The sequence below is a fragment of the Myotis nattereri genome (genome assembly GCF_964212035.1).
Source record: "Myotis nattereri genome assembly, chromosome: 16".
Classification (NCBI taxonomy): domain Eukaryota; kingdom Metazoa; phylum Chordata; class Mammalia; order Chiroptera; family Vespertilionidae; genus Myotis; species Myotis nattereri.
In genome coordinates this window covers 25,329,754-25,339,541 of record NC_138091.1, presented here as the reverse complement: position 1 = coordinate 25,339,541, position 9,788 = coordinate 25,329,754, and positions in this window count along the sequence as shown.

Below are 9,788 nucleotides of genomic sequence, written 5' to 3'. Positions count from 1 at the left end.
GGCAGCTGATCAATGTTTCTCTCTCATTGATGTTTCTAACTCTATCCCTCTCCTTTCCTCTCTGTAAAAAATGAATAAAATATATTTAAAATAAAATAAAATAAAATAAAATGCATTTCATATAAATATCTCCATCAAGGAGTCATACATGTAAGGCCTAAACAGCCTCAGGAGCTGACTGGGGTTTGCTTTTTAAATACAAGGGCATAAATAACTGTACATGATGAGAAGGGCCAGGCTAAACACAGAGTGGCCCGTCGTCGCCCCCTGGTGGTCCCTCCTAGAGGTGCAATCACTCACCCACTGGCCAGGCCTCACATTGCAGATCTACTCTCCAAGGGACCAGGGCCAACCCAGTTCCCCATGAGCCGGGGAAGGGTGGGCTCCAAGGAGACAAGAGGTTCCACTCAGTGCAGGCTGCTACTCGGTAGCAAGTCAAGTAAAGGGGAAGGACATGGGGAAATAAGACGGGGGACTTGGGAATATAATTTCCCACCATCTCCCCAGACCCTGTGACGTCGGATAATGGAGAGTTGGCTCCATCCTGCATTCTCGGCAGCACCTTTAACTTCTCCTGTGGGCTGTTGGAGCTCTGGGATCGCTAGGCTGTCCCGCTGCCCCATCCTTCTTCATCTTGTAGGGAAACACAGCACTGAAGATGTCTTCATGGTAGCGCTTCTGGCTCTTTAAGGGACAAGGATCACCGGTCAGTCCTGCTGGTCCAGCCACCTCTCGTTCATCAGGTCCAGGCTAGAATGAGCTCCTGGGGTTCCCCAGCGTCCCCATCACTCCTACACTCATGAGCCATTTCTCTTCCCAATCGTCATGCTTGGATCATGCTTGAACCTCACTTAGAATCTTTAACCCCTCCTCTGCCCGCTCAGGTGGGGACCTCCTAAACATCTTTCCAGGCTTTATGGTGGACAGAATAGCTGGCCTAGTGCTCTTCCCACAGGAAGCTCCCAGAAATGTGGGCAGTGATATATACACATGTGGTGAATGCTACATACTTTCTCCAAGTTTAGAAGCAGCGTCATTCGGCACAGGAGCCTGTTAGAGGCTCTGAACGTCTTATCTTAAAGCAGCGTGTCAGCCTTTGTTTACTGAGCAACCAGACCTGGCTGCACAGTCAGATCTCTGACAGCCCTTCTAACTCTGACCTCCACCACCTCTAGGATTCCTTAGTTGTCCACCTCTGTATTGAGCCTGACTCCCCTGGTCCTGGCTCCCTGGCCCAGGCCCCCTGACCTGCATCCCTGGCCTGCACCCGGCTGCCATACCTTCAGCTGGAAGCAATAGTCCTTGACCTGCTCCTCACTCAGGCTCAGCCTAGCAGCCACCAGCTGCTTCAGGGTGTGGGCCACATCGCGGGCCATGCGCACGTCCCCGCAGACATAGAGGTGGCCTTGCTCCTGGTGGAGCACGTGGAGCACCTGGTCGGCCAGCTGCTGCTGAAAGATGTCTTGATCGTAGACCTGAAAGCAGTGGAGATGGTGAGCCCAGGACCCTGCTGCTGGGTGGGGAGGGCAGCCAAGCGTGCAGTCAGGCCTGCTGGCTATTGGGAGGTGGCGAGGGGGTGCCATGGGCTGCATGCTGAGCATCCTCCCAGGCAGGACTTTGCACAGGGACCAGGCTCAGCATGAGTAGGTACACTGGCACCCTGCCCAGCCCAGGGCTGGGCTGGGCCTGGAGAGATGAATGGTGGCCACAGCCCTGCCCTTGAGGAATTAGTTGTCCAGTGGGGTCCTCATGAACTCTGCATTCAGTGTGCTTCAAAGAGGCATCAATCAAGCCACTTGCCCTGCCCAGGGCTCTGAGGCCCACCTGCCTACACCCCAGAAAAGGGATTCTCTCAGTCAGACTGTCTGTGGGCTCTCCACTGTAATGCAGAGCATGGCACACAGTCCTGGCCGCCCAGTGACATAGAAGTCCAGAAGTCAATCCAGGCTGCCAGTGATGGGGCATGGAAAACTGGCTCTGGGAAGATCCCTCATAGGACAAGTTCATTAGGGAGGAGCCAAGAGTCTGTCTCAACTGCCCAGGCATAAGGGTTATGGTGAGCGTAGTGGCCGTCCTCCAGCCTGGCTGTGGTTGTGCATGGAACTGGCCTGAACCACCTCTTCTCAGGTAGTTGTGTATCTGGGAGAGGACTGTTAGCGGGCTGTGCCCCAGGGATTAAGCCACCATGTGGCCCTGACTTAGTCCTGAAGGTCTCAGGGCCTGTCTCTTCTCCTGGAAGGGTGAATGGAAGAGCTTCCCAGCATCGCTCTGACAGGAACTGCCTACCTTTTAGAACTGAGGAGATGAAGGCTCAGAGATGTGAGGGGCATGTGTGTGGGGAGCCAGGGCACCCACCATAGTCTGTGCTTTTAATGCTCCTCCCACTGCACGGGCAGTTGCCCCATTACCTTGGGCTGGCCAGGCAGGCGAGAATAGGCTGTGTGCACTTCATGCAGCACCCCCTTTCGGGCCATCCAACATCTCCTCCCAATAGAAGGGGCCTCGTCCAGGTCATGGGGCCTCTCTGGAGCTCTGCAAGACCCAGCAGGCTGCAGTTACAAGGGTGGCCACCAGAGGGTGGGCTTCAAGGCCTGACAAGCTGGCCACCCAACTTGAATTCTCATTTCATCCCTGCAAGTGTCCTATCTAGCACTTTGCCCACCTCACACATGAGGAAGCTGACTCATGCATTCCCTCCTTCAACACTTTGAAGTACCAGGTGCTGTCCAGGATGCTAAGACTACCTGCCTGGAAAGACAATATTTCCTGTCCTGGAAGACCTCAGGCCAGTGAGTAGTATTGATCCAACTTGTGTGCTGAGAACTTTACTGTCAGCAACTTTGGGGCATGAGACAAATTATTATTATAATCTCATTTGGAATCATACAAACCTGGTTTCAAATCTTGACTGGATGCTATGACTGGGTGCTTGTTTTAGAGTTGTGGGATCTTGTCCCCATACATAATCTCTGTAAAACGAGAATAGCATCATGTTGTGAGAATTAAGTGAGAAAATGTGGGCCAAGTTAGTGAGGCACAGCCACAGGATAATGGCTATGGGGGGTGTCTGGAATCATGATAATTAGCAATAATGATGATGTAATAATGACATCCAGTGCCTTTCACAAAGACTTGGACCTAGAAAGTTGCTGGTGGGTTAATGCATTCTCTTATTAATTTATTAATTCAACCACCCATCTGTCACTATGCCCATTTATCCATTCATCCATACCATCTATCCCCCCCAACACTTGCCAAGGCCCAGGCTTGTCCCAGGTTTTCAAAATGCAAAGACAAGACACAGTGGAGCTTTTTTTTCTAGCTAATTTCTGAGGACATGCACTTTGGTTGCATCCTGCAGACACTCAGAAAGATCCAGCTTACTCAATGCAATTGTGCCTAGAAATGGTATGGGACAGGATGCCTGACTTCCCACCTGATTTTGGCAAGTCTCGCTTTGGACAGCTGGGTGGATCCCACTTGGAGGTGAAAGGCCAGCTCTGAGCTCTGGCTTCCCCCAACTCTAGACCTGCCACTGCCCCACCCAGCAGCCCCGAACTTCACCTGGCACAGGGTCTCTAGCCTCTGCTTCACCACCCTCCAAAGAGCATCCATGGTGACTCAATCCTATAAACTAACTATGCACCAGAGTCCAGTCCCTCTCACCCAGGCCTGATACCCACAGGTGAATTATAGGCTCACAGTGACTAAATCTACCAAAGACTGATGTACGCCCAGAGGCCACTTATTCATTTAGAGAAAAGCCCATGACTGCAGTCCCCTGGGTTCCTATACTGGGAGGTGCTAGGAGAGCCGCCAATCACCCTGAGTGAGGTGGTGAGTCTCACAGAGTCCCCGGGGACCAGTAGATGTGGGTTCAAACTCTGGCTCCCCATTTCCTAGCTGGGTAACTGAACTCTCTTAGCCTGTCTCTGTGAAGTGGATGTGATAAGACTATTAGGGTCACCAAAGGAGGAACGCATGAGGCCAAAGGGGTAAAGAATTATAAATTTATTAGGTCATCTGGATACCAGATGGGCTGAGCCCCAGAATGGCACCAGCACCCCAGTGATGGGAGTCAGCGGTTGTTAAAGGACTTTTGGCGGGCTTTTTCTGGGCGGAGAATTCTCTGTGCAGGTCCGGATTCTGGGAAGTCCGGAGGGGAGAGAGAATGGTCTCAGCAAATGGACTGTAGTCTAGGCCAGTGGGATGTCCATTGTGAAGGTGCCTAAAGGTCAGTTCCCAGGGGAGGGGTATCAATTCAATTGTTTGATCCAACCTAACGAAGACAACTTGTGTTGCTGGGTTTGTATGAAGAGGGCAGCGCACGTTACAAGTGGGGGCTGATTCAAATGCCTGCCCGGAAATGGTGCAAAACTATGTCTTGTCTCCTACAGGAATGTCTGTGGTTTTAACTGCCTGTTGGACTGTAACTGTCTGCCAGGAAATGGGGGAGAGCTATGCCTTTGTCTTTTCCAGAAAGCGAGGCCTGGGTGGATTTGAGCACAAAATAAAGGGTTATAAAATAAAGAAATGGAGTTAATATCTAAACTATAGCTTTGATAGGAAAAACTTCCTAATTCTTACATCTCTGTCCCCTCACCCCCGAGTGTCGGGCTCTCCCACATTCTCCAGGACGTTGGGGTCCAATGCCAGACTTTGCTCCTCTGACCCCGGCTTTCTGACTTTGGCCCGTCTCTTTAGGGGGACACATTCCTGACGGTGTCATTGTCACTGAGGAAGCTAAGGCCAGGGAGCTAGTCCTATGGCTGGGAGGCCCGAGATGGTAGATTTCACTCGTTTACCTCTCCTCCTGCCTGTCACCCTGTGCTGTGCTCTCCACATGGACAGAGAGCCTCCCCTTAGCACAGGAAGTGGGTGCCCTGGGGCCTCCCAGGGGCAGTGTCCTCTCCCCGGTGAGGACTTTCTGGAGCCATAAAACCCCTTGGAAAATTCAGCCTGGTACCTTGCTTACCCACAGCCATGCCAGGTGAGCAAGGAAGGCCCAGGAACCTCGATATATTTGGGGACCTTTGAGAATTCACCCAAATCTATAGGTATCTCAGGTGAAGTCTGATGGCGTGTCGTTGGTTGGGCTTCCTGGCCTCAAGAATCTTCTGAACAGCCCAGTCTGAGATTCAGCAGAGATTCAACAGATGAGGAACATAAATACTTAAAGGAGAGCCCATAACCATCTCTTCTGTCTGTTCACAGAACATGGCTGTAGCAGAGATTGACCTCCTACAGCCGGGGAGGGAGCCCTTTTGCCACTGAGTCTGGTTGCTGCCTATAATGCCCTATAGGTCTGTGGTGATCTCCATGTTTCTGAGTCAGAACTCCTAAGGCATTTCCATTACTTTCATATGTGAAAGGGAAGGAGGGAGGTGTATAGCTCTGATGCCCCAGAGCAGGAGCTTTAGACAGGAGTTCCTTGAGAGCTTCTACTGCTTGTTTCCCTGCAGGGCTCCATTGGATTGGAGCGGGTTGGTCTGACTTGAATAGGGCGTATAGAGGCTGGGCTATCAATGAAAAGTGTGGAACCCAATTTCTACAATATCCAGTCAACCCCAGGAATCCTCCAAGCTGCTTTCTTGTTTTTGGAAGAGGGAAAGATAGGGTTCCTCTAGGTCTTTCGGGGTGAATCAGTAGCCCATCTTTAGATATGAGACGGCCAAAGCATTTCATTGAGGTAAGCAAAATGGAACCGTATCCTTCGAGACCTTATGTCCTTTTACAGCTAGCTGCTGCAGTAGGTACATTGTGTCCTTTGGAGAGTCTAGCAATGTCCTAGGACAGGAGTCATCTACATACTAGATTAGAGTGGAAACTCTAGGAAATTTAGATCAGCTTTTAATATCTGGGAGAAATAGGTGGGACTTTCTGTACATCCCTGGGGCATTACAGTCCAAATAAACTGTTGATCTTCCGAGGTGAGGTGCCAGCCTAAGACATGACTTCCCACCATAAACTGATTTTTAATTTAAAAATGTTAACTTCAGACCATTCTTTGTGGTTACTTTAGGTCTCTGAGTTTGCTAGGCTGCCATGCAGGCCCTTCCTTGAGCTAGTCAGGTTAGCATGTGGTCCCTTTCGATTCACACTCTCAATATTTGAAATTCAATAGAATCAGTATCTAGATGGTTATTATTATTATTATTTGTTAATCTCCAACTGGGGATATTTTTCCATTGATTTTTAGAGAGACTGGAAGGGAAGGGGAGAGACAGAGAAAGAGAAACATTGATGTGAGAGAGACACATTGATTGGTTGCCTCCCGCATGTGTGCCAACCAGGCCAGGCATCAAGCCAGCAGCTGAGGTGTGTGCCCATGACCAGAATCAAACCCGGGACCCCTCAGTCCCAGGGCTGATGCTCTATCTGCTGAGCCAAACTGGCTAGGGCTAGATGGTTTTTTAATGTATTCTTTGAAAATTGTTTCATGTGAAATAAATGTTAATGAATTACAAAAATTTTTCCTTTTTTTTAAGGAGTAATTCCATTCTGTGTCTATACATTTTGTTATTCCATTCATCTATCAATGGACACTTGGGTTGCTTTCATCTCTTGGCTATTGTGAATAAAACTACTGTAAACATGGGTGTACAAATCTCTCTTCAAGTCCCTGCTTTCAATTCTTTAGAGTATATATCCAGAAACAGAATTGCTGGATCATAGAGTGATTCTATGTTTAGTTTTTTGAAGGAACTGCCATGCTGTTTTATTGGATAATTTCAACCTAATGGCTAGAAAGGCCGGGGGCACTCACCTGGCCCCATCCTACCTGCGCTGAGCCCCCCAGACTGTTTCCTAATCAGAGCCAATGTGGTGACAAAACCGCCCTTGTGGTTCTTATTGTGATTGCAAGATGCACCTCAGTAGCAATCATCAGGGCACCTTGAAGGCACAGGTTTATTACTGACAAGTCCTGGAGGCCACACAGCAAGGTAGAGAGAGAGAGAGAGAGAGAGAGAGAGAGAGAGAGAGAGAGAAAGAAGGGACTAAGGTTCTGCCTTTATTGGGGTCCAAGGCAGGCTGGTTAGGTGGGAATTAGGGTGCAGGAAGGTAAAAGTGGGGTCATTCATAAGGTCAGTTATCTAGGGTACCCAAAGCTTTCTACAAGGGGAACTTAATGGGTGGGGGGAGTCTGGGTGCTTGTCGAACTGTTTAGCTAGAAGCTGTGACATGGCTGGCAACATGTTTATAGGACATGGATTATCTTTGAAAATCAAAAAAGCTAACACCAGGCACTTACACTGCATTGTTCATAGTAGCCCCTCCCCATTTCACATGCCCACTAACAGTGCACAAGCACTGTTGCTCTGCGTCCTCGCCAACATTTGTCATTTTTCTACTCTTTTTATAGTGGCCACCTAATGTGTGTAAAGTGGCAGACTCACATTCTGAAGAGCTCTCTAGGTCTACAGAGCAGAGAACAAAGACAGAGCCTTGACCAATGTCTGGATTTTGGATAACAGAGCTCTGAGAAGGAACTTTGCCTGGGGCCTCCCCTTGCCTCCTTAAGACTGGAGCTGGGTGCTGGGAAATGGGTCCTGGGGACTGCAAGGTGACCAGGTGGAGCTGCTGAGGTCAACCATGCCCTGGCACTTCCTGTGGAAGCTTCCTCCCTCCTGTCTTAATGAGGCTGACAATGCCCCCCCCCCCCCCCCACACACACACACAGAGTGGGAGCAGAGGGCCTGCAGCTCTCCTTTTTGGGTTGGACTCACTGTGACTCGCCTCCAAAGCTCCAGGTGGGGCCTATGTGATTGTTTGCTAGAATCTAGGTGTCTCTGAGTCTCCCTGGGACACTCTGGGCTCCGGGAACTTGGGGGTTCCCCCCAGTTCTTTATTGAGATAGCGTTTACGCAGAGTAACATGCACAGATCCTAGTTTGCTGGATGAGTTTTTACACAGGTGAAACAGCTGTGTGACCACCACCGAGATCAAGTTCCAGAACACTTCTGTGGGGACAGAAAAGGCCCCTCTTTTTCTTTGCTGTGGCCTTCCACGTTTATGAGAAACACCTGGTAATTAAACCCCAAGATTCTTGGCTCCTCTGTTAAAACTGTGGGACAAGATAAGCTACTCGCAAGCTCCATTCTTGCATCCTCCTCCTACCTGCTGTTTCCACAAGTCAGGGATAATTCACAAGGGGTCTCTAGTTCAGCTGTGGGCAAACTACGGCCTGCAGGCCGGCCATTTGAAATGAATAAAACTAAAAAAAAAAGACCAGTACCCTTTTATGTAATGATGTTTACTTTGAATTTATATTAGTTCACACAAACACTCCATCCATGCTTTTGTTCCGCCAGGTCCAGTTTAAGAACCCATTCTGGCCCTCAAGTCAAAAAGTTTGCCCACCCCTGCTCTAGTTAGTAGAAAGCTCCCAAACCCTCCTACCCTATCAGAGAAGCCTCTTTTGAACTCTATAGCATTTGCTCTAAGCATGATAAGTCACCTCCTTGGGACAACTGACAACTGTCTCTCCTGGAAAACAAGCTGACTTTTTAAGACCACCACCCTGGTATCTGCTCAACTTCAACACAATCTACCCTCCCCCCCTCCCCCCCCCCCGCCCCCGCTTGTTGCTTAGCAACTGCTTTTGCTTGCTCTTTAAAAGCAGAAGCCACTCCTTGTTCCCTGCCCTGTATTGACTAGCAATACCAGGCCCTCTCCTCCCTTGGAAAGTGAAATAAATGTCCTCACTGCATCTGTTCCCTTAGTTGTGAATTCTTTCATAGCCCGCATCATCAGCCAAACCTAACAATTTTCAGCTCCCAGAAGACTCCTTCATGCCCTCCCAGGTTCATTGTCCAATCTGAGGTCACCGAGGTTTCCTGTGTCACAGTCCTTTTGGTTGCTGGGGCCTTTCCATGGTACGAGCACCATCACGTGTTCCTTCTTTCTCCTGCTGGTGCACACTTGTGTGGTTTTCAGTTTGGACCTATGGGAGTGAGGCTGTCGTGAATGTCTGTGTTCATCTCTCTTGAGTTGTTTTCCAAAGTTGTGTTATTTCACACTCCAATCTGCAAGGAATGAGAGTTCCACTGGGTCCAGGTCCCCATCAGTGATGACATCGACCCTGGTGTCCCTGCTGCTGGAGAGGACAGCAAAGAATTTCCCTTCCTTGCCCTCCTTTCTGCTCCAGCTGTGCTGTCTGCACCTTCAACTGGTTCCATTCTAGTTGACTCAGGGATACAATGGGGATGGAGGGTGGGCCAATGGGACAGGTGACCTCAGTTTACAGGAGCATCTCAAAGAAGTCAGTCTTTCTAATTCTAGTGCATGTAGACAAGGCTCAAGAAGGAACAGAGGTACAGATCTGTGTGTAACCTTGGGCACCTTCCACCAACATGGCACCTATCTGGCCTTTAACTGTTCATTCAGGCTTGTCTGAGACTCATTGGTTTTCTCTCTAGCACATTGCAGGGTCCTGCTTGACTTGAGGTAAGTTCATTGTCCCCTCTGCTCTTCTTTCCAATCTACTCTTTGGACTCAACCTATCTTGCTAGTCTCTGTTTAATCATTTCCCTTAACTAGGCGCTGGAGCCAGTTAAAGGCAGTTTATTTAATGTTACCCTGCCCTCCACTTCATTTGGAATAGACTTCTCTCTGTTTGTTTGTTTTGTATATCCTCACACGAGGATTTTTTTCCATTGATTTTCAGACAGAGTGAAAGGAAACGATGGTGTGTGTGAGAGAATTCAATAGGTTGCCTCCGGCACACACCCCAACTGGGGCTAGGGATTGAACCTGCACTGGAGGTACCTGCCCTTGACTGGGAATGG